The sequence below is a fragment of the Halictus rubicundus genome, chromosome 12 (genome assembly GCF_050948215.1).
Source record: "Halictus rubicundus isolate RS-2024b chromosome 12, iyHalRubi1_principal, whole genome shotgun sequence".
Taxonomy (NCBI): domain Eukaryota; kingdom Metazoa; phylum Arthropoda; class Insecta; order Hymenoptera; family Halictidae; genus Halictus; species Halictus rubicundus.
Window position 1 is genome coordinate 4,871,316 of NC_135160.1, and position 25,914 is coordinate 4,897,229.

Consider the following 25,914-nt stretch of genomic DNA (forward strand, 5'->3'; position numbering starts at 1 on the left):
CCTGTAATCGGGGCACACTATTTTTATAAGATCCATAGTGATTGTGATTGGTCGAGCGATTGCGAAAGCGAAGCTCGATTCTTCGAGACATTTCGACTTTCGCGTCCGATTCGGTGAAGAAATATTTAAAGGATTCTGGCCGACATGTTCGTCGGGAGTCTGGCCAGCCCAAGGGGTTAAGGGTCAAACTGAACGCATTGCGAGAGCCTGTTCCTTTCAATTGTCCGCGCGGCACGCCATCCGGTGCGAATCTTAATCGCACCGGTGATTCAGTCGGATGAAGCTCGTTCGTCCCGCTAGACTGATTTTTATTGCTCGAATCGTCTGCGTTTTCGACCAGGACACCCCCTTCGATCGAACTCCACGGAGCATCGCTGCCTCCTTCGTTCCCTGCACTCGCGGGTCACCGACCCCCCTGGACGACTGACCTTCCGCGTAAATGACGATCCCGACGAAATTACCGGTCCCTAATTGTTCCATTCAGAATCATTGGCATTAGAAAAATGTTTCCTCCAGAAATTCTCGTGTGAACCTCTTCATTGAAACGCATGTTACCATAAATATTATGTGAAGTCCTAAAGTCTAGGTGCATTTGATTGAGATACAATTATTGAGAAATGTTGTTGAAACATCTTGAAATTTTTTTAATACATATAATTGATCCACAAAATGTATTTTTTAAATACTGAATATAGTTTCGAAACACAACTTACAACAGTATCTTCTCTGTAATTCCGACCAATTTTTGGTACATGTACTAAACTAAATGTTCCAACTTCTCAAAAAAGTTCAAGTGGTACGATCAAGTATTAAAGAGTCTTAAAAGAATATTTAAGAGTCTTTTTAAGACTGTCGGAATATTAATAAGAGTCACTTCTGTAGAGGAAACGTACGGATGAAGCCGACTAGGACAAAGGGAACCACTTACTGTGGGGTACCAGCTAGTGTGTCTATATTAATTACACTTATTCGTAAAACATGACGAATACTAAAAAAGAGATATTAAATTTTCTTCTTTAAGTTAATATCTCTTTTTCAATATTCATTGTGCTTTAAAAATAAGAATAATTGATACAGGCACAGAAATTGGTACCCCCACAGTATTTGAGTCCCTCACCCTACGCAATCGCGGGCCAGGTTTTAAGAGTGACTACAATACCGTCAAAAAATGGTTTTACGTGCCTCAAGTTTTCGTCCTTATATAAGAATTATTTTGTCGCTGGTAAAGGGCTCATTCGAAAGAGAAAGGTTCAATCTAGTGCGCGTTGGTCAAGAGCTGCCGAGATTTTGCAAATATTTGGTAATATAAGCGTTCGAAGTAGGCCAAAAATTGACGATGTGCATTCCGTGGAATCCAAGTATTTTTACGCCATTGGATGAGTTTTCTGGATGAAATCGAGAACAGCGCGAGAAAAACTAGAAAATATCTCCAGCTACAAATTGAGCTATATTTTCTCTCGATTCTCTATGAAATAAAGCCAAAAACTGGGAGCACGTTTCTGGCGTCAGAATGTATAATATCGATAATACAAAAATGTGACAAGTTTCGTCACAGACTTAAGACCAAGACGGATCTTCAGTCTGTGTCCAAAGGCTGTGAATGGAAATTATTAATGAAAAAGTCACGTGACTATCCGGGGCCCTTAACGAATAGGGGAAAGCCGACGGACGCGAGCCGTGGATCGCCCATGAGCCGCGTTGCTCTCCGTTTAAGCGTTCTCCCTCGTTAAGCGCGCGTTTCCCGGCGATTTCCCAGGATCCGCGTGCACGGCCAGCGGCGGCTGACGCAACTTAATGGCCGCTTCTGGAATGTTATCAATGTAAGATTGCTGGCCGGCCGAGCAGTTCGAGGGTTGTGTACCGTGCCGGGGCCGCAATTACAGGTAAACCGCGGCAGGGAAAGGTAAATAAATGTCAAGCTCCCATTACGTAACCGATAGAAAATGCCGTTTCATGCGTTCCTCTCGCGAGAGGAGTGTGCCGCGGCTCATGACTACGACAACGACAACGACGACGACAACGACAACGGCAACGACGACGGTGCACGATCGCGTACAATTGAGGACAATCATGAAACGCGAAGAAAACGTGCGAGCAAAGTCGACTAGGTAAGTTAGCGCGCGCCGTTGTCGCTCGTTTATGTAACTTCGGCCGGGGGTTATTTCATAAGTGGCAATTGATTCAATTTGGGACGAGTCGCCGAGAGATCAGCCGGCGGCCCATTCGTCGAACGTGGCCGCGGCCATTCAGGTCCTCTTTCAAAATGTAAACGAGATATCTCTAACCCCCCGTAGCGTCCTCTCGACGACGGAAACACGCCAAGCGATTCTCTCTTTTTCTCTCCTCTCTCTCCCTCTCTCGTCGAGAAGCTAATTCGCGTGAAACTCCGGAGCGCGAGCAGACATCGGGAACTTTCCATCGCTACGACCACCGCGCGCAATTTTCCCTGTCTCTCTCTCTCTCTCTCTCTGTCTCTCTCCTCGTATCGCCGACTATGATCAACATTTTTTTAACGAACAAAGAGAAAAGAAGAAAGTATTTCGAGCTCCCAGAACACAGTTCCCCGGCGACGACCAGTCTCCCGTCCCTGCCGGAATCGTAACGAGCATTACGCGACACGACGTCTTCGAGGAATCGCCAGGGAAAATTGCCGATGCGCGAATTTCGTCATTTACTCGTCTGGAACAGCACTAGTTCCTAGCGAATTACTGCTGCGAATCCTTATGCATAGAAACTCCAGAATCGTGGCAACCGTCGAGCCATGTTTTTCAAAACGTACAAAACAAATATAGATCTCCCGTAATTTTGATCGTTTTTACTTGAAAAAGATCACACGTGTACTTCGAGTGCCCGTAAATATGCGTGCGAAATCCCAGTGCAAGAAGATTAACAGTCCTCCCGATAAAAATCGGTGAATTTACTAAACATACGTAAACACACATGTTTCAAAATCTGATCTATAAAAGAACATATAGCTCGTGTGATTTTCATTATTTTTACTTGAAATAAATCGCACGTGTACTTCGAATGCCCATAAATATGCTTGCGAAATCCCAATGCAAGAAGTTTAACAGTTCTCCCGATAAAAATCGGTGAATCACAGCAATAGTAAACAGACGTGTTTCAAAATCTGATCTATAAAAAAACATACAGCTCGTGTGATTTTCATTATTTCTACTTGAAATAAATCATACGTGGACTTCGAATGCCCATAAATAGGCGTGCGAAATCCCAATGCAAGAAGTTTAACAGTTCTCCCGATAAAAATCGGTAAATCACAGCAATAGTAAACACACGTGTTTCAAAATCTGATCTATAAAAAAACATATAGCTCGTGTGATTTTCATTATTTTTACTTGAAATAAATCACACGTGTACCTCGAAAGCCCATAAATATGCTTGCGAAATCCCAATGCAAGAAGATTAACAGTCCTCCCGATAAAAATCGGTGAATTTACTAAACACACGTAAACACACGTGTTTCAAAATCTGATCTATAAAAGAACATATAGATCGTGTGATTTCCATTATTTTTACTTGAAATAAATCACACGTGTACTCCAAAAACTGATAAATACGTGTGCAAAATCTCAGTACGAACGGTCGAACAGTTTCTCCGAAAAAAATTCTGAGAAATTCTTACAAAAAATCCTGCAAAATCAGAATACCCCTTTAAGCGTGAGCATTCGGTCCCAACTGCGGACACTTAAACGAGGAGGTGGCTTCAACCGAAGCAAGGAGAGGGTATATACCTGTGAGATACCGATACCCGGAACGTATAGAGTTTCGATCGTCCTGCTCGAAGCTCGAGGACCGAGGTTCGATTATTTTCGAATCGGGGGGACGGCAACGGACACTTAAGCGTACGCTGACGTAGGTGCTATCGAATTCCGGCGAGGCAAGTACACAACGTCTTTTCCCGGGGTCGATCGATCGGACACGAGATCGATCGTTTTAACGATCTGCGGCAACGCCTCGCGATCAGATAGGGAGAACCTTCGGTCGAATCGAACTCGAAGGAAACCGGGGCCCGGTGCACCGTCCCGGAACGTTTCCAGTATTCCTTTATCCGCTTCCTCGAAGCAGGTGATGCGACATCGTGTGGTTCGCGAAAACGGGGCTGCTTTGCATTCCGCGGCGAGTGAATTATGGGCAACAGGGTGCCGTGGCCCGTCGAGCGGAAAGAAAACACGATCTCTCGTTACGCGTCGCTAAGGAACAAGAATAAAGAGGAGAAGGCGAAACGTCGGGGGAGGGAAGGGAGACTAGGAAAGAGATCCTGCAGCGAGACGGAACGGGGGGAGGGGAACGCGGAGAACCGATCGCGAGAATTGTTGCCGAAGACTATTTTCGCGTGGCAAAAAAAAAAAAGTCTAATGATAGTCGTTCGACCAGCTTTTGCCGTTCTTTAGGAGAAACGAGGTGCACGACCTCCTTAACTGGCGTACAGCGGTGCCGCGACTCGACAGACAACTTTTCCAATGAATTTGCGGCGAAGATTGTATCGAGAGCATGTCCGTTTCGTTGCGTAGGTAATTTGCCCGACCTTGACCTTACCGACCGAAAATTAGCTCGTAGAACGATTTTTTCGAAAATCGGTAACAGCTTTGGCACTCGGGGTGGTTCGCTCGCGGAGTTGTACGGAGGGTGGAACGATCGAGCGACTTTCGCGCGGAAGAAAAGTGGAATCGTTAAACCGAAGGCTTCGTCGAGAGACCAGCCAGGCAACCAACCGGTAGTCGACCCTGTAATAACCGGTGATAACCGACCAGTTCTGTAATCATCGTTCTGCTCGATCCATCAATAGCCGTCGCTGGTGTCCGCCAGCGGAGCCCGAGAGAGCACACGCCTACCTTTTGCGCGTCCGTGAAAACGGTCGAGTTTAAGGAAACGATTTCTGCGCGGCTCTCTTGCCCGGTTGTCATTTCGCCGGGACGCCTCGTTGCCTCCATTCTTGGAAAGTCATTCGAGGCGAATTCATCCTTTCCAACACCGCCCCTTCCTCTTCTCTCACCACCCGTTTCACACTCTTTCGCCTCTACGAGCGAAACGCCCGACCGCTGGAATTTGCAATACGCTGACACCGGTACGACGCTTTTCGATTTTATGCCGCATCGACGTTGCGTGATGCCGCCGCGCTCAACAGGACAAAATGGCGACCACCGATTATCCCCGATCGATAAATTGAGTTTCGTACCCCGCGGAACTCTCGCTTCCGTTCCCTTTTTGCGACCCGTGATTCCGGAGAATTTTGAAAATAAGGGTTGCTATGGACCAGAGTCGTTGGACCACCTGCGCACGACGTGGACCGGAAGTTAGGTCTTGGTGGTTGCAATGTCAAGGAGGAAAGTTGGATGAAGATGTGCAGAACAGGGGAGGAATTATTTTCAATGGCCCCTGTGGAACTCCTGCTTTGAATCTAGTCCCTCTTGCACCCTTTTTGATTGCAGGGAATTTCGAACGTAAGGGTTGCTATGGACCAGAGTTGTTGGACCACCTGCGCACGAGGTGGACCGGAAGTTAGGCCGTGGTGGTTGCAAGGTTAAGGTGAAGTTTTCACCCATTCTGATTCTGGAGAATTTCGAAAATAAGGGTTGCTATGGACCAGAGTCGTTGGACCACCTGCGCACGACGTGGACCGGAAGTTAGGTCTTGGTGGTTGCAATGTCAAGGAGGAAAGTTGGATGAAGATGTGCAGAACAGGGGAGGAATTATTTTCAATGGCCCCTGTGGAACTCCTGCTTTGAATCTAGTCCCTCTTGCACCCTTTTTGATTGCAGGGAATTTCGAACGTAAGGGTTGCTATGGACCAGAGTTGTTGGACCACCTGCGCACGAGGTGGACCGGAAGTTAGGCCGTGGTGATTGCAAGGTTAAGGTGAAGTTTTCACCCTTTCTGATTCTGGAGAATTTCGAAAATGAGGGTTACCGTGCAACTTAGTTGTTGGACCACCGGTACACAAGGTGGGTCGGTAGTTGAATGTCCTTGATGGTTGTAATGTTAAGGTGAAAATTTTGATGGAGATGTGCAGAACAGGGGAGGAGTCGATGTGTCTGTGAGAACACACATGACGCTTCTGTGAAATGAAGAAAAGTCTCTTCGTAAGCCACAGTTAATTTTCAAGAAGGGACGATTGAACTAGACATTGTATTGTGCCTTTCTATAGAATGATCCAAGAATAAGGGATCAATGTAAGGTTCCTCTAAGGACTCGAGAAAAGTCTACGTAATGTAAAAGAAGAGACAATTGAATCAACGAACTGTGATTTTCTGTAGAACGATTCAGATATAAGGTTGTCAGGTTTCTTCTTGTCAGGACTCGAGGAAAGCCTCTTTAAAAGTGTACCTAATCTAACAGAAAATACTAATCGTAATTGAGTGGACGAATTGTGGTCTCATATAGGGTGATTCAAACACCAAGAGCTAATCTAGAAATATTTTTTTTAAAATTGTATGCCTTGTATAAAGGAAAATTGACCTAGAAATAAAAATATATTTTAAAAAATTGTATGCCTTGTATAAAGGAAAATTGATCTAGCAATTGCATCTTTCTATAGGCTGATCCAAAGATAAAGAGCCAATCTACGATTTTTGAAGGACTCACGGAAAAATCTAAGGACCAGAACTAATTTAAGAAAAAATTTGAGCCAACCAAAACTTCCTTTAAAAACCGAAATTCCTTAGAATAATAACTGAACTGAAAAATAATCGTATCTTTTTATGAAAATTATCCAAATTTCTTTACAAATCGGAGAAAGATTCCCGGGAATTGTATCCAATTTTTAAGAAGAGGGAAATCAACTTGAAAAGTTGTTGTACCTTGGTACAATGTGACATGGAGAATTCGAGTGTACCTTGAAAAATCGAAAACAGCAAAATTGAAAAGGGGCAATTTAAATGTTTGGACGACGATATACAAGGTGACTGAAAAGTATCGTTGAACGTGCGAATAGCGATGATTCGGCGCGTGGTCTCTCGAGGAACGCGAAGGCGATCGCGTTCAGATTTGCAGAAAACTGCGAACGCGCCGCCGCGCTCGGCACACAGCCTTGCGGATGGCACGTAAAGAGAAAAGAGACCGTGCTTAGCATGCGAGCAACGTTGTAATTGGCACGTCTTGCCGAGACACCAAATGCTCTTTCGAGGTTAGAAGTGCAATGCACTGTTGCGTTCGCTGGTGCAGCGGCGCGGCGCGGCGGTGCACCAGCAGAATGTTTATACACCGAAGTAACGGTGTGTCCAAGGAAATGTCTATGAATAGACGCGGCGTATTTTTAAAGTGCGTCGGTCTGCCTGCCTCCCTCCCTCTTCCCCCTCCCCTTTTTCTCTCGACGATTGGTATATTGCAAAAATTATGAAATAATCGCCGATAGTTACTGGATTGAAATGGCGGCAGTTACGAATAAAGATGAACGCGCGTCGGCGCGGTGTGCAGTTTTCGCGCAAACATTTTTGAAGGACGAGGGTTGCCCTCGTTAGGGGAGTGAGAAACGTCCGACGCGAAGAGTTCTAGCGGCAAATTCGTTGAACCCATAAAGCAGGTGCATGGAAAATCGAACTTTCTCTTTTGCATGGTAATTCGAGCTGGCCTGGCTCGTTTGTCAAATTCGCTGTGGTCAGACAGTTCGTTCTTTCCGGAATGACCCCGGGCCCCCGAGATCCCATGAATCTTTTATTTCATCTGACCGATGCGGTTTCGTGTGTGTCGAATCGCTGATAAAATCGCGCAACAATATGAAAACGAAGCCTAAGGTTCTTGCCCAAGGACCTCCTCTGCGTGTCACCTGGAACAAACTTCGAATTTCACGCAGGTTTTTTGCGTCGGCGCGCCGTCAAAGCCGGAGCGTAATTACCATACGATAGTTCAGAAAGGAATCAGGTTCTCTCCTTCCGATTTGAAATTCTACGCGACAGGATTGCTCGATCCAGACGCGCCTCCGCGGGTTCTCTGCCGAAAACGGAACGCCTAATTGTTTCCGTTGTTTCAAGGATGGGAAAACACGTTCCCGACGAAAGTTAATTAGCCTCGCGAGAAGAGCGCAAGAAAACAATTTCAATCTGATCCCCATATTTTCTTTTTTCTTTTTGTTTAGAAGCATCTAACAGCGGGTCTTCCCATTAGCATCGAAATATTGTGGTTTCGAGGCTAGTGCAGCTAGTGCATTGGCTAATTAGCTAATTGCACGTTTTTTAGTAGCGTGGAAGCTTTTTTACCGTGGCTATCTCATCGTTCGTTAAATGAAAACGCTTAGTTTAATGCGCGCTTTTTACCATTCTTTTAGAATGAGTTTGATAAGGGCCGTCGGGACGTATTACTTTCGCTATCTAGAGAAGGTCTAGCCAGAGAACTGTCACCATCAATCCAGATAACAAAGATGGATTCAACAAAACTTTTAAAACCCAAACCTACGCAAAATAATCTCAGATAAGTTGATCTTCTAAGACCCTAGTGCAATTAATCCTATGCAATTTCTAGGACCATAATTCCAAAAACAGAAGACACGATGACGGTTTCGTAATTTTCCAGTGGAGGTCTAAATTTGAAAAAGTCAAATCCTGACAAAATAATGCCTGGCAAGTTAATCTTCGAGGACCCAATTACACTTGGAAGCACGATTATCTTCCCTCTCTAGATAAAACGATGCAGCGAACTAAAAATTGTCATTTTTCGGTGGGGTCTCCGGGATTGTTTAATTGGCGAAAAAAAAAAGAACAAAATGTCGCGAATCGCGACAGAGTACCTGCGGTGGCACCGGTAAGGGCTGGTTTCGTGGATAGCAGCCAGTTTCATTCAGTTGGCGCAAGGTTCGCCGGCTGCTGGTTGCGCAACTCATCGTGGCCTCGTCTATCCCAACCTGGTTTTTGCGATTACATGCAAATCGAGATTCGCCAGCATCGTTGCGCCGAGAGCTCAAGATTAAGGACGCGGTTGTGCAAGACGGCGGGGTTATCCAGATAAGCGAGTATCGAGTGACCCCAACGTGTGCGTTCGTTTCGCACACGCGACATCGAGACGAGACCGACACTTGACTCGAAGAATTTTTGCAATGTTACTTAACTGGTCCATACTGTCGCCAGATCAAGACTTGCTCCCCCACTCTAATTCCCCCTTCTACCGCGCCATTCCCCCACGGCCTGGTCACGTGACGCGTTCCGTCTCCGTCGCGTCTGTGGTCACAATGTCACGTGACTGAGCAGAGAAAGGGTAACTTTTTCCCCTCGATTCGTGCTCCCTCCCCTACTCTGGCGACTATGAGCTGGTCCTTAACGAGATACGGAGGCTATAGGATTGTCACACGATTTTTCCAATTTATACTTTGGTGGTACACGGAGAAGGGCGGAAGATTAAATTGATCATTCCGAACGAATAACTTTTTCGGGAAATTTTATATGTACAGTTGGTCCTTAAGAAGACACGATGACTATAGGCAACGTCCGTAGAAACTTCACTTTGCATCAGACACCTATTTCAGAACAGCTTTTCTACAACTTATCTTGTAGAATACATAGATAATTTTCTTGAAGAACGGGCTTTCGAAAGCGTGTGTTTAAAGAGCTGCAATTCCAGGACTGACCACGTTGCTGCTATCTGGAATTTGCATGCGCGCATCGAGGGTCATTTCTGGGAACAGATTATTCATGCGATAACTACCCTCGAACTCCGCTCGACAACTCCGACAACTTTTCGATACGATTTTGGATAAGCTACTCGAAACAAAATTTCCTCGGCATCTGGGAGTAGAACGCGCCGTTGTATCAATGCAAGTTTATTATATTCGAACAAGGTCGGAGAAGTGGAAGAAGCGAAGAGAACTTTCCTAAAGTCGTACCGATCCCCTAAGAAAAATTAAGCCCGAAGTAACCAACTATTGTGAAACGCGGTAATTTCGTGAACACACCGATACAGCGTCGCGGTTCAATTTTGATGCGACGCCGTGCACGTTGGTCAATACTGATCGTCACCGAACTTCTCCTCGCAATTAGTTCGCAGAAAATTGAGTTCCCGTGAACTGTTTCTGCGACACGTTTCACCGTGTGCGGTGACCCTTCGCGCCGCGCCTCCCGGAAGTAAAAGTTGCCCGCGGAGGAAATTGCTACGTTTTACTGGTTAATAATAAGATATAGCAATAACCCGACGCAATCGGAGAGTGGCACCGCGTTTGACACGCGAACGTAGCCAGGCTTGTCCCGCGGACAGTCAATAATCCCGCACCTGCCGCGCCGAGAGAACTCAAATCAAGAACGAAAGTGACTGCGTGGTAAAGCGAAACGTTGCCTTTCGACCAGCCTTTGAATCCGTATCGGAGAAACAACTTATAAACCGATTCCCGAGCCAGATAGTATGGTATCTCTTTATCCGCGCTTTAATCGCTGGCACGGCGAATTTATACCTCGTGGAAATTAGAAATCAATACAATCGTATGGCTCAATCACACTGGTCGAGACGCAGACAGTGGTACCGTGGAAGAACGCAAAAATCTTGCGAACATTCGATCGACGCGCGCTTGTACAGACGTTGTACAGGGTGTATCAAAAATTTTGTACTTCCTTGAAAGGTTCCAGAGGTTATTTGAAGCAACTTTCTCCCGTGCTAAAATCTCCTCCGTGGCTTTGTTGAGGAATTATTAGCGTAAACACGTGTCTTTCAAAACGTACTCTATAAAAGAATATATAACTCAGCTGATTATGTTTATTGCGACTTGATAAAAATCGCACATGTGCTCCAAATAGCAGTCAATATATATGCAAAATCCTAATGTAAGGAGTTTGATAGTTCTATTGGAAAAAATTCCTAAAAATTGGTGAGTCGTGGCAACAGTGAACACAAGTGTTTCAGAACGTACTCTACAAAAAAATATGTACCTCTGATGATTATGGTTATTGCGATTTGATAAAAATCGCACGTGTACTCCAAATACCAGTAAATATATATGAAAAATTCTAATGCAAGGAGTTTGATAGTTCTATTGGAAAAAATTCCTAAAAATTGGTGAGTCGTGGCAACAGTGAACACAAGTGTTTCAGAACGTACTCTACAAAAAAATATGTACCTCTGATGATTATGGTTATTGCGATTTGATAAAAATCGCACGTGTACTCCAAATACCAGTAAATATATATGAAAAATTCTAATGCAAGGAGTTTGATAGTTCTATTGGAAAAAATTCCTAAAAATTGGTGAGTCGTGGCAACAGTGAACACAAGTGTTTCAGAACGTACTCTACAAAAAAATATGTACCTCTGATGATTATGGTTATTGCGACTTGATAAAAATCGCACATGTGCTCCAAATAGCAGTCAATATATATGCAAAATCCTAATGCAAGGAGTTTGATAGTTCTATTGGAAAAAATTCCTAAAAATTGGTGAGTCGTGGCAACAGTGAAAACAAGTGTTTCAGAACGTACTCTACAAAAAAATATGTACCTCTGATGATTATGGTTATTGCGACTTGATAAAAATCGCACATGTGCTCCAAATAGCAGTCAATATATATGCAAAATCCTAATGTAAGGAGTTTGATAGTTCTATTGGAAAAAATTCCTAAAAATTGGTGAGTCGTGGCAACAGTGAACACAAGTGTTTCAGAACGTACTCTACAAAAAAATATGTACCTCTGATGATTATGGTTATTGCGACTTGATAAAAATCGCACATGTGCTCCAAATAGCAGTCAATATATATGCAAAATCCTAATGCAAGGAGTTTGATAGTTCTATTGGAAAAAATTCCTAAAAATTGGTGAGTCGTGGCAACAGTGAAAACAAGTGTTTCAGAACGTACTCTACAAAAGAATATGTAACTCTGGCAACTTTGGTTATTTTGACTTGGAAAAAATCACCGATGCACTTCAGAAGGCCGTAAACACGTGTGTGAAATCCTAATGCAGAGGGTCCGACGGTTCTCCCGAAAAAAATTCTCAAATCTGAGTCCGATCGAGAAGTGTTAATACTACTCTCTCGGCCAGTAAAGTGTTAATTTGCGTCCGTTAGACGCCGGCGGTCGGAAAGAACGTTAACAACCGACGAGATAGGCATCCGGAGCGAACGTCTGAGAAACGAAGAGAGGGCCGCGCCGCGGCGGTCAATAAACATAACGGTAGTCGCGGATAATGACGGATCGCGCGCGAAATCGTCCCGCAGGATCTCCGATTTCGACGGGGATACTCTCGGGGACTTCGGCGACGGAACGATATTTTATGGATGCTCGTGTTTCACGCAGTGGTGTGTTCTCTCTCGCCGTGAGAAAATGAGCCTACGAAATCAGCCACGGGAAAAGGCTTCCTCCTTTATTTCGAGGCGTAACGGGCCCACCGACCGGATTATAGTGGCGTCGAATTACCCGTGTTCCTCTTTCGACGGCTCTGATGGCCAGGTATCGGTTTCGGAACCGTGACGCTCTCCAAAGCCAGAAACAAAGAACAGGTCCTACTATCAACTCTCTTCCGAGGAGGTCTTGCTTTTGTGTAAATTTCTACGGTATACAGTGTATTCTCGATATATGTCAACAACACGGGTCTTAGCAACGACATATATCGTCCAGGAGACATACCCCTCGGCGTCCGAGGGCTCACAAACTTTGTGGCCCCTCACGGGATATACCCCGGGGTAGTGACATTCATCATACAGACCTTGGCGACATATATAGAGAGATCACTGTAGTCGGTTCTGAACAAGCCGAAAAAGAAACTCCAAGACTGGCGAACCGAGTGATCTTCGTGATCTTCGCATAAATACGATCGGTCGATTTCCTTGCGTACCGTAGAATTCAAGTCGATACACGGATGTGTAAGCGATAACGAGCACGGCCTTGCGTGTGCTTACGCCGGACGATTAAGTCCGAGGACTTGTTATACGAATACTATACGCGATAACGAGGTCGACCTTGCTGGTTATGCTCAGTCACGTACGAGCCAGGAAAAGACGCATCTCTGCACGACGAAAGAGCCCAATGAACTTCGGAATTCGTACAATCCGACTGTGCAACCTAATCGGTTCGCTCGATCACTCGATCTTCGAGGATCGTGAACTTTGTCGGCGAGCTGTCCGCCTTTGATCTTCGCTCCGGGAATTTTGCATGAGAACTTTAACCCTGGTCGACTGTAACGATGGAATTAATTGGTTCGAGCAAAATCAAGATTTCAGGTTCCTTTTTTTTTAATGAAATGTTTTACGAAATGCTATCATCTTTTTGCTGTTTACTTTCCTCTTTACCATGTTTATCGTTTTTAAATTTTTTTATCCGAAATACGTCAGTCCGGAGCCATTGCCTTATATCGAATGAAAACTGTGGTGAAATAGTCAGGTTCCTTTTTTTTTTTGTGAAATGTTTTATGAAATGCTGCCATCTTTTTGCTGTTTACTTTCCTCTTTACAATGTTTATCGTTTTTAAATTTTTTATCCGAAATACGTCGGTCCGGAGCCATTGCCTTATATCGAATGAAAACTGTGATGAAATAGTCAGGTTCCTTTTTTTTTTGTGAAATGTTTTATGAAATGCTACCCTTTTTTTGCTGTTTACTTTCCTCTTTACAGTATTTATCGTTTTTAAATTACTTTTTGGTCCCAGCCGTCGCCTTATATTGAATGAAAACTGTGGTGAAGTAGTGAGGTTCCTCTCTTTTTGTGAAATGTTTTATGAAATGCTACCATTTTTTGTTGTTGTTGTTTACTTTCCTCTTTACAGTATTTATCGTTTTTAAATTATGTTTTGGTCCCAGCCATCGCCTTATATTGAATGAAAACTGTGGTGAAGTAGTCAGGTTCCTCTCTTTTTGTGAAATGTTTTATGAAATGCTACCATTTTTTTTTTTTGTTGTTTACTTTCCTCTTTACAGTATTTATCGTTTTTAAATTATTTTTTGGTCCCAGCCGTCGCCTTATATTAATGGAAACTATGGTGAAACAATGGGTCAGAAGTGACTCCGGCATAGGCCTAGATCTCGCAGGAGTCTGAGTGCTAAATGAGTATAAAAGATCACCGGGGGAGGGGGTAAGTGCGTGGAAGCATTGGGCGGATTCCCGGTGCAGAAAGTGTTCCATTCGAACGGAACAGCGTTAATACAATAGCACCGGTTAAGGCGTCACCTTTATAACAGGCGCTGGCAGTTACCTAACGAATTGAAAGATGTGTGCAACAAAGCCAGACGCGTAAGTAATAGAAATCGCAGAAGCCAAACAGGAACGGAGCGGAAAAGCGCGCGAACAAAGGCAAACGCGTACGAGTCTTGTTATGTAAGGGCGGCGAGAGAGCCGGTCCGCGACGAAGGATAAAAATCATTACGAGGCATGCGCGTCATTCCTCGAATCAACAATCTCGGATCGACGAGCGACGAAATCGTTCCTGATCGCGAATGCCTGTGTTTGGCGCTTGAAAAAGGAAAAAATAAATGTATGTTGTTCCTGAAATCGACATTATTTATTTGAACGGTTGGTTAGACTCCGAGATAACTATTGGAGATATTTTACGTAATGTTTTCTGACTTTTGTCCCGAATGCCCGCGTTTAAATGTCGCGGCGCGCGACGCCCACGCGATTTTCTCGCAAATCTGGAGAACGCCCACGCGATTTCCGCCGCGTACCACGATGCGCTATTTTCGAAACGAAAATAAATATTGCTCACGCGGTCGGCGAAAGTCTGTATTCGAACCGGATTATATACGGCGCAGGTATATGTTGCGGTTTATGATAGCGTTCGCGATCCACAAAAATACGCATAATTCGATCCTCAAAACACTCATATAATTTCGTTACTGTTTTGTGTTTGTCTAGCACTACTACTTTAACAAACTTAACAAATTAGAAACACCAAAAATTCCATAAAATCAAGGTAAGTTATTTACTGAAATAAAAATTGAAAAAAATTAAATGTATGATACCGAGTAGTCCTCCAACTTTCTTGCATGTTACAGATCCTAATCAAATTTGGTACAATGAATACATCAACGTAAAAATTAATTTTAAAACCTGCACAAATAATTCCGTCACCCAAATATGGGTGACGTGGCATTCAACGTGTTAATACGGCTGTAACTAGAAATGTGTTCGCAGACCATCAGATATACACACGTCTATAAATATATGCCCTTAAGACATGCACAGTAATTTATAAAAAAAAATGATAAAATTTATAGTAATTCATAAGAAAAAAATTAATTCTTAAGAAGTACATTTGCGAATGAACTATAGCACGTGAATGGTGTTCCAAAAAACCATATCCACTCGAAGAATCTGCAATACCGCATTCGTGTACCATCAAATTGCACTGTATGAATCATACATGAAACTAGAAATGTATTCTCACGCCAAGAAACAGGTGTTACCACGTCGAAAAGTATGGCAAGGAACACGATCGCAACGAACAAAAGAACCGTGCAACCGTTGAAAAACAAGTATTGCAATAAAAATTTTACTGAGAAGCGAAGAATTTTTCTTTGGAAAATCATCTGTTACGAACACATGTAAATTAAACGAACGGCAAGAGTTACGATTGTGACGGCGATGCATACGGAGGAATACGGCTCATGCTGACATTTATTTGACCTTGCGACGACATTGAAAAGCTCAACGAAGGCCAACTCGATACTTTAACCTCTCGCAGTTCATTGCTACACGTGTACTATGCCCGGAACGAGAGGGGGAAAGACCTGATTGGACTATCGTCTTCCGCAACAAACTATGCTGCAAACTTTGTGCATAAAAAGAATAAAAATCCTGAGTAGTTCTGCAATACTCTTGGATAAGAACGCAGAAAATTTGCCAAAGAAAACATGGAAAAAACATGGCTAATAAATTCAGTGGGGCTACAGGACCTTGCAAAATGGCGGGCTTCCACTTGTTTAATTTGCTATTTATTGAGATTGTAAAATCTTGAAAAAATCTCAAGAAGTTTCACGTGCCATACAACTACTGAGGCATTATTTTCCTCGAGTCCTGCAAACCAGAATTGTCAAAAATAGTAACGGCATTTTTGGAAGAATTTTTAAACTTCGGGGGATGAAAAATTGCGAGCCATAATTTACACAAACACTTCTAATACACTGTAGAAGTATTGGAGCATTATTGTCCACAAATCCAGCAGATCCAACAAGTCCTACAAATCAGAGTTGTCGGAGACGTGAAAAGGGTGTTTTTGCGGGCGGATTTTCGGAATTTCGGCGGATGAAACATTGCGAGCGGACGACGGCAACGAATCATAGTGCTCGAGGTCCGATTCGGCGACACGGTGGCATAGCTCGCGGTCGATGATCAAGCGGCCTCTGATACGTGCGCGCTTGTATGTATGGGCCTCGTGCACGTGCGTGTAATAATGCGCAGCAGCACAGATGTTGTTGACCTTGCGTTAAAAGCGCTGTCGAATCCGTGTTCGCCGATCCCCCGGACCGTCGTGTTTCGCGCCAACGCCAGAATACCGCGACAGGAATTATAAACGGACAACAAGCCCGACGAAGTTCGAATTTAAGAGCCGGCCATATCGCCTGGTGCCTCGCGTCCGCTGCCATACGCATTTAGAGCGATACGTAACATCGCCGTGCTTTCTGCGCTGTATCGAACATTTCGCGAAACGCTCGGCTTCGTGCTAGCGAACAGCGTGTCAGAGGAGCCAACGCACGATGACGGCCGGTGTGTCGAGCGAGCGTGATTTCTGAAAGAAAATCAGTAGGTGCGGTTTAAACCAGTGGACCGATCAGAAGAATTTAAGAACATTAACGTGCTTCATAAAACTATCAAACAGAGGAATAAATTCGGTCTACTTATTAATTTCCTTTAAGCCGAAATAAAATTCTATTTTGTTGTAGTCGATATACAGCTTTCGGAGAAAACATTCCTTTTTCTATGAAATTCTGGACGACGAAGAATTGCTAGTAACCTCGAAATAAATAGTGCAAGGCTGACAGTGATTTTTGACTAGGTTTAGAAATTCATTTTTATTGTGACATATCCAGATAAACCGAATTCTATTAGGATCTTTAGAATTCAAGAGGATTAACCCCTTAACGCACAGTTTTTTTTTAACCGGCCCAAAAAAATCAATTTTTGGTGGAGAATTTTGACATACCGCGCTTTTGTTCCATGGAAACAGGCTATATTTTATTCTTGAATAAATAAGTGTTATAGCTTAGAATCCCATGTAAATGATAAGTATCAATAAATCGATTTTTTTCTTTGCTTTCACATTGTTATTTTCAATTCTCGATTATATTCGAGTGTGAAAAATTATAGCAGCATAAAATACAACGCCGCTCGAATTATCTCGAGTGTGCACAGTTCGGCCTGTTTAGCGCGCTCGAATTAACTCGAGCGTACGAGTTAAGGGGTTAAGACAGCATCCCCTGTAATACATTTTAAATTTCTAGTTTCTAGTTTCGATTGATTTTTGGCGCTTAAAGGAGGGAAGTTTCAAACAATTTTTATTTTGCATGAAAATCCGCGGTGCTCTCGGAAAAAATCAGAGCATGCAACGCACCCCTCGCGAAATTATTAGGATTCCGTTCCGAGTCGTCTTATCGAGCGCTGGAAGTTATTTGCGTGGAAACACAAACGCTATTATTAGAAACGTAATGCGCAGTTTTGCTAGCTTTCGCGATAGCCCCGGCCGGTTAATCGATTCGTGCGGAGCCGTGCAGGTTCGAAGCTCGTTTCCCGCGGGGTGAGCCTTTAAAGTAAAGGGGAGATGTTCTTGCGTACCGGTGTTGTGCTGCTTTCAGTTCCCCCCTCAACATTCAGCCGGACTGTATTTACGATCGAATTATTCATACGGACCGCGAGCATCGTCGCGAAAAATATACGTTCCAACGATGCGTTTAACATCGGTTTGCGCGGCCGTCGTCATGGTGTCGTGCACGCTCGTCCGGGGGTCATACTGACAGCCTAACCGGCTAACTGGGTTCCGACTGGTACCCCAGTTTGCGTTTCTTCCTTTTCTTTCCGCACCGCGAAACGCCAACACGCCTCTCCGTGAGAAAAGCGTTCGGAAATAACGCACCTGCCGCCGCGCTTGCAAACGCTCAATTATCGCATCGCCCAGCGAATCATGCGAATAACGCTGAAGGCGCTTGTTAGCCGTCACGTGGGCTCGATCTGACGGACAGCTAACTTTTTTTCTCTTCGACGCCGAAATGTGAATTTGAAGAATTTATGGCAAAAAGTGTGACAGAAACGCGGTCCGTGGATTATGTTATAAAATTAGTATAAATCTTTCCCTCAAACTTACGTATGTCTTACCTATTTTTTTTTTTTTTCTTTTGGATCATTCGAAATTAAATGTTTGTTTCGAGAGATAAATCAAAATTTGTAATTTTCGCTAATAACTTTAATCTGGTGAAAATAATATGTTCTTAAAGTCTTCCAATCTTTTCACTGTTTGTCTTTTCATTTTTGTCATAAATGTTGTATCGAAGAATTATTGATGGTTGAATGGGCTACAGTGTAGGTAGTTTTATGTGGAAAATGAGTCCGGTATTTATGGTACAACTCGTTTACTTTTCGGGGCTAATCGGTCGGCGGAATTACGTAAACCGTGACGGGGGTGATCGAATTTAGAAAGTAGCGTGCCACTTCTTAGTCAACAACTATAAATGTTGCGTCATGGGCGTTGTTGATGGCAATAACATACCGATAGACAATGGTCGCCGCGAATCTGAATTACAAAATGGTAGAACGGGAGCATAATACATTGTGTATCGACTGATTAAGCGCAACGACGATCATTCTCCGATAACGTTCTAGCCTGGAATTAGTTCTCCTTGATATTGTCTAGACCACGGTGAACTCGTTCCGAGTACGAAGTTGTCAAGAAATAAATAACTTTATGGAAATGAACGCTCGAACTCGGCGAAAGTTCAACAGTGTAATTAGATGAAGGACGAATGAAATGGAACAGCTAATTAAAATGCAGAATATAATTCCGCGAAGTTGCTAACTGAAAAGCACATCGAACCCGACGACTCGCTGCGCAATAACCGAATCGGATCAGACTCGAAATTCTTTCGATCCTTAATCTAAAACATCATTTGATATTAAGACATTTTACGAAGCCAGCCAACCGTTAATTTCTTATGTGCGTTATACATGGACATTTATGCAGACCGAACATTTTCTGCATCGACTACTGGAACATTTTTTCCTTCAACAATTTTAATAAGTTTTCCTGTTATATTTTTTCAAAAAATTATGAAGTAATTGCAAATAATGCGTTAACCCTTTGCACTATGATTTATTTTACGGTCGCATTCCGTTTACAATTTCCCGGAAGAAAAATTTCCATTTATTTCAATTTATTTATTTCGGTTCACTGAAAACGAGTAACCTAAATACTCGGTAGATTCTGCGCTTCACCGCGAGTCCGACGCGATATTATAGCGCGAGGGTTTAATTGTCCGATTTTCCGAACCACCCCGGGTTCCCGACTGGTTCGGGATAAGTGACGCTCCACAGTACCTAGGTCGGGCGCGGTGAATCACGGGCTTTCCAGGTGATCGGTTGGCGGTCGCGCAACAAAGGTGAATCCCGTCGAATCGAAAAACCGTGAGATTTTCATGATGGCTGCCACTTTGCTCGGCTGCCGATGGAATAAGTGTGTCACGGCCAGCCGGTAGTAGGAACGACGCTCGTTCGACCGAGCCAGGAAAGCTTCTGTGCCGATATACACGACCGAAAGGTGAGTGTACAGCAAAATGCTGCTGTTGCCTCTGTACGTGTACGCGGAGAGACGCGACACGGTGAACGTCGAGAGACCAAGAGAGAGAGAAAGAGAGAGAGAGAGAGAGAGAACTATTCTATATAGAAGCAATACATAGTAAAATGTCGTTGCAGGTGGAGAGAAGGGGGAGGTTATTACGATCGTCGCCTCTCTTTCTGCGTCTCCCTTCCCCACTTCGAAAACTACCTCTCTTTTTCTCCTTTTTTCTCTCCGTCTCTCTCTCGCTCTTTCTCCGTTTCTCTGCCATCCACATTTTCGAACTCGCTCTCTGAATGCGCCAGACTCATTTAACCTTTACGAGCCGGCACACCGGAGAAAGAAGAGAGAGAATCTCTACAGAAGCCTGCGCCGCGAAAGGAACGATTGTAGAGACTGTACCCCCGCGGCACAAAGAATCGGGAAAAAAAAAGCAAGTTCCGATTCTGAAATGCTGCGAATTTTTAATCGACTCGAATCTCGTGCTCGCCGCCGATCGATACGCAATTTTATCCGGCGGAGAAGCAGCGTGTCTTGCGAGCAGACTGCGGGTCTTTGCACGGAACGAACGTTCTCCTATGTCGACTGGCAGCCAATCTTCGACCATCTCAACCCTTACGTCGATCCCCGGAATTTTGCCACGAGTTTTAATTGCGTGTCTTCGGATCCCGTGATTTTAGCGAACCGGACACGAGAGTAATCAGTAGACTGCGGACAAAAATGGGTAAGCACAATTTAAAGCAGTGGACATATTAACCCTTTGCACCCGGCGCTATTTTCATTCTAAAACTAAATTTTTCTTCCGTCTTAGAATATTTTCATCTTATTCATACGAAACTGATCCGATTTCCACATGTAATATTTAAATGTTTAGTAATCTATTAAATACAAATCTTGTGATGTAACAAAACTTTTGTAATATTTTTTGTAATTTCTTTGAAATAGTGCCACAAAAATTTCTAGTGGTGCTTCAGAGTCACCACTCGAGTGCTCAGGGTTAAAAAGATCTAAGGCCACCATAAAGAGATTTTTATTTCGCCCCTGTGTCTTGCAATCAATGCAAATATTTTTTATTTTACGTAAAGATCCTTCTAGTAATCAGTTTATAGAATTGCCCAAAGAACCGCAAATATACTTGAAGCGTATTCGTAACCAACAAATTAAAAATTGTACAAGTAATAAAAAAAAAAAGAATATTAACCCTTATCGGACGCTACGAATACAGCGACAAAGTACTGTTGTCACGTGAGGGGTGACTTACGACCGCTAAGGGCTAATATTATATACTAAATATTGGTAAGCAACGTTCACCAACACAGTCCCGATTGAACACGCAAGAAATAATTACGGACAATTAATTCGTTGCGTGAAGAAATACATTTTCAAAGAATCGATTAGCCGCAAATTAACGCAGACATCGAGGGGAAAGCAATTACAGTAGAGAAATGCAAGAAGCTTCGGTTAGGCCGAAGTTAGCATCGCTGCTGCGATGTAGGAATCCTTGAACGATGTCAACTTGAGAATAGTTTAGTCTAACACGCGCAAGAAGCGGTCGCAGATAATTGATCTTTTGTGCGGAGCGACACGTCGCGGCCTGGAGAATTGGAAAATTGAGAATTGACGGAGTTACACTGGAGATCTTGTCTTCCAAACACAACTGTCGTACCTTCCTACCAACATCTTATCGCGATAAATAAATTTCTGAATATTAAAAAAGTGCAATTAAGCACTGGCAATAATTACATTTTTTAAAGAAATTGGACACACAAAAGACGACTGCAGAGAGGATTTTAGAAAATTGTTGGCGTCGCACGGAGGTCTAAACTGAAATTTTGAAAGAGAGAAAAGCCACATAGAAGATGACTGCAAAGGGGGTTGTAGAAAATTGTTGGCGTTGCAGTGGGGGTCAAACTGAAATTTTTTTAAAAATTGGGCACACGAAAGATGGCTCCAGAGAGTATTTTAGAAAATTGTTGGCGTCGCAGGGAGGACTAAACTGAAATTTTGAAAGAGAGAAAAGGCACATAGGAGACGCCTGCAAAGAGGGTTTTAGAAAATTGTTGGCGTTGCAGTGGAGGTCAAAATGAAATTTTTTTAAAAATTCGGCACACAAAAGATGACTGCAGAAAGGATTTTAGAAAATTATTGGAGTCACAGGGAGGTCTAAGCTGAAATTTTTGAAATAGAAAAGAGATATTGAGGATTACTGCAAAGGGGGATGTAGGAAATTGTTGGCGTTGCAGTGGGGGTCAAACTGAAATTTTTTTAGGAAATCCGGAAAACAAAATATGACTGCAGAGATGATTTTAGAAAATTGTTGTCATCGCAGGGAGGGCAAAGCTGAAATTTTTGAAAGAGAAAAGAGATGTAGAGGATGACTGCGAAGGGGGATGTAGAAAACTGTTGGCGTCACAGTGGGGGTTAAACAGAAATATCTGAAAGACATTGGACACGCGGAGGAGCGTTAGAGCTAGCAGCTAGGGTGATTCGAAAAGCGATTTCCAGGTTGTATTGGCCAGAGAGATTTTCCAAAGGCTCGCCAGCCCGGAAGTCTCTCTCGGTTTCGACCGCGTTATTTATTGCGTCGGTCTAACAAGGGGCCTATACGGGAGTTTCTCTCGTTGCGAAGGTAGCTGGTAGTCCCACATCGGTTGTCCTTATGAATATTTATCGTCGCCGTACCGGCTCCGTACACACTTTCTTCCGTATATCCGTGCAATAGTTTGTAGGAGGCACTCGATCATACGTGCAACAACGCCTCGTTTCTGTCGCCCGGTTTCTCCGCGAGCGCAAAGAGGTCTCCTCCGGCGAGGAGCCCGTAGGTTGAAGGTGGTGGAAACAGGAGGAGGTGAAAGAGGCGAACGCGAGCGGAGGTGGCAGCGAAAGAGGAGTCGTTGAACTACAAAACAACAGACGTAGACGACCGGCCTAAAAACCGCCGCGGTAGAGGCGGCCTCTCGATTTGTCTCGCTTCGTGCCCGGTAATTGCTGCCACGATGTTTTCCTCCCCTTTTGTTTTTTTAACCTTCCCTAGATGTTAAATGTCCTTCTTCCTGGCCGCGCCGGACGACGAAAGGACCTCGGGGCTCGATCCAACGTGCAACGGGAATTAATATAACCGTGATCGGAAGAGAAACGCGCGTGTTCTTCATTGGATCATGCAGATCCTGGAGAATGGTAATGATTTAAATCCATCCAGGCGATATATCCCCGGAATTTTTGAAAATTTTTTAGTCACACCGTGTTGGTCCTGATTTTTCGGGTGGGTGTCGGAGGTTGTTGCTATGAACTGGTTATAGAAAACAATTTTTTCCTACCTTTAACACGTTGACCGCCACCTCACCCATATGTGGGTGACGGAATTATTTGTCCAATTTTGAAAATGAATTTTTACGTTAACATATTCATTGTACCAAATTTTGTTAGGATCTGTAAAATGCAAGAAGGTTGGAGGACTACTCAATATCATATATTTAATTATTTTCAATTTTGATTTCATTAAATAACTTACTTTGATTTTATGGAATTGTTGAGGTTTCTAGTTTGGCAGTCAAAGTGTTAATGAGCGAAGGAAAATTTTGAGAAAAATAGGGTAAATAGTGTTAATGTACCTCTAATATTTGCCCTTCGATTCGTTCGAATCTCCTGCATAGTTACCGAGAAAGACGATTATAAATTTAGGGGTGTTCACATATCTATGTCTCCCTTACAAGCCTGCACTCTTTTTATTATTTCTGTGTAACATGCATTTCGTACATTCCTGGTCGACCATAAATACCGCCGATCGTTGTCGTTTTTTTTTCCTTATGCAGATCAACGCTTGTGACTAAGGTTTATGTAAACTAGATGATACGGCACCGTCATTGCAGTTTATTACCGACAAATATAATGACTAATGGACACAGTAGCCGCGCATTAGTCACCCATACTCGAAAGCACAGGTGCTCGACGGCATTTTTATTTTATCTACCCCTCGAAAACCAAAAATTCGAAAGTCTACACGCAAAAATGTTATTCCCTCGAAATCAACACCGGAACACATTTTTTATACAGTTTTCGTTCGGTTTTGTGGACCCCCGGGTTCGTTACAGTGTCCACCGAGTATATGTTTGTTCTTTCAACAGATGCAAAGATGGCGCGTTGCTTGATTGACCCTCTGCCCGATGGCGCCCCCGAATAAATACCGAAAATTCACCCAGTAATGCATCTGCGTCACATGCAACTCAAACAAAGGGTCAAAAGAGACAACACTCAAAATGGGATTGGGAACTGGGACGCTGGTAGTGTTTGCTGTGTCCGTCGATCGACATTCATTTTTCAGTTTCAGGGTGAACGTGGCGGGCCAAGAAATCTCTTCGTACACACAGATGAGTAAACTTAAAAATGGGACAATCGATAAAACAAGAATTAAAAGAACAATACGGAGTGTTCCAAAAATATTGTACTTCCTTGGAAGGGGGGTGATTCCTGAGCTGATTCGAAGTAACTTTTTCCTTTGCGAAAATATTCTCCGCGGCTTCCTTAAGGAATTATTAACGAAAAACACGGACCAATCAGGGCGCGGCAGCGGGGGACCGATTCCGGCTCGGTCCCGCTGAGCGTGGCGTTGTCATTGGCCGAGCCGGAATCGGTCCCCTACTGCCGCGCCCTGATTGGTCCTTGTTTTTCGTCAATATCTCCGTAACGAAGCTGCGGAGAACATTTTCGCAAAGGAAAAAATTCCTTCAAATGACTTCAGGAATCGCACCTTTCAAGGAAAATTCCACATTTTCGGAACATCCTGTATAATAGAGATGTTCCTTTGCTAAATCGAATCCTTATTAAATTAAATAAAATCTTTTTAGTATTTAGCGTGCATTAAATAAAGTGGACATTAAATGAAATCGCTGTTTACTGCGCGTTAAATAAAATCGTTATTACGTCTACATTAAATAAAATTGTTGCTAAGTGCACGTTAAAGAAAATGGTTAGTTGGTAGACAGACGCGGTAATTTCTTTAGAATAATTAAGAAACACGGTTCCCGTCCACCTATGCGCGAAACGTGGGGGCCGTCCGATTTCGTTCTTTTCTTTTCTCCTCTAAACAAGCTAACACGGTTACGAAACTTCTCAATGAATCTAGATTCCGACGACGAAATTGTGTAACACGGGGCACGAAGTCGAGAAAGCAAATCGATCCCCGAGCACAGAAAGGACGGAGGTCGTTGAAACTAGATATTTCTGTGCCTTTCAGGCGAAATATTGTGTTTCAGTTGCGCCGACGTTAAATAATATAATCGCGTGTCGCTGCTTACGTGTTCCAGTTTCGATCGGGACCTGCAAGGCTACCATCCGACACTTCGTTTCTTTTTATCGTAAACTTCGATGGAAATTATTGGAAACACGAGACACCGCGACAATAATACCGCGAACAGTGAGTCATCGCGAACGGTTCCCATTTTGACATGTACATACACCGACTTCGACTCACATTGTTCCCATCGCTCGATGATTCGACAATTTTTTTGTTTAACACTAACTCGGTACCGCGTCAGGTCAAATCGATCGGTTCCGCAGCTTTTATTCCGTAACCATTGAAATTCCGAAGATGCTTTTAGAAATTGTTGAGTAAACTTCGTCATACAAGCACACATATTGTTATAAAAATTTCCTGAAATCTAAATCAATTCAGTCTTGTAGTTATTATAAAACTCTGTACGATTAGTGTTGAATATCAAACATGAATGACAAACATATTGAATATTACAGGAAAGTTTAAAAAAAAACGATAAATTCTTTTTTACTGAAATAATTTACGAATTTGTTTAGAAATTATATGTGCCAAAAAGAAAATGATACTACTTTTAAAATAGCTTCACAATCATTTTCCTAATGCAAATGACAACGTAGTGTTAAATATGGGAAAAACGTAAGAAATAGTTTATCTAAGAAGGTGATTGTACGAAAAAAAGATAAAATAACAGTGACTTTAAGATCTCACTAATTTTCCTAACACGATGTGATATTGAGTATAATTTACAAGCCCGTTGAAAAAGTTAATTATACAAAACAGTAGACAAAATAATAACGACACTAAATAATTCTCTTGACGCAAATGTTACCAAACGTGGGTTTAAAAATTATGAATTCTGTTTCGCCGTATAAATTACGAGTTTGTTTAAAAAGATAATTATACGAGAACAAGATAAAATAATTCGAGAACGAATCGTTCGGGGTTGTAAATCAGGCTGAAATTAT

General features: G+C 43.1%; 1 protein-coding gene across 5 annotated transcripts in view; it reads right to left on the minus strand.

Annotated features, from left to right (window-relative positions):
* The window catches only part of LOC143359573 (uncharacterized), a 110,775-nt gene that overhangs the window by 68,863 nt on the left and 15,998 nt on the right, over nucleotides 1-25,914 (minus strand). The gene's annotated exons all lie outside the window — the stretch shown is intronic.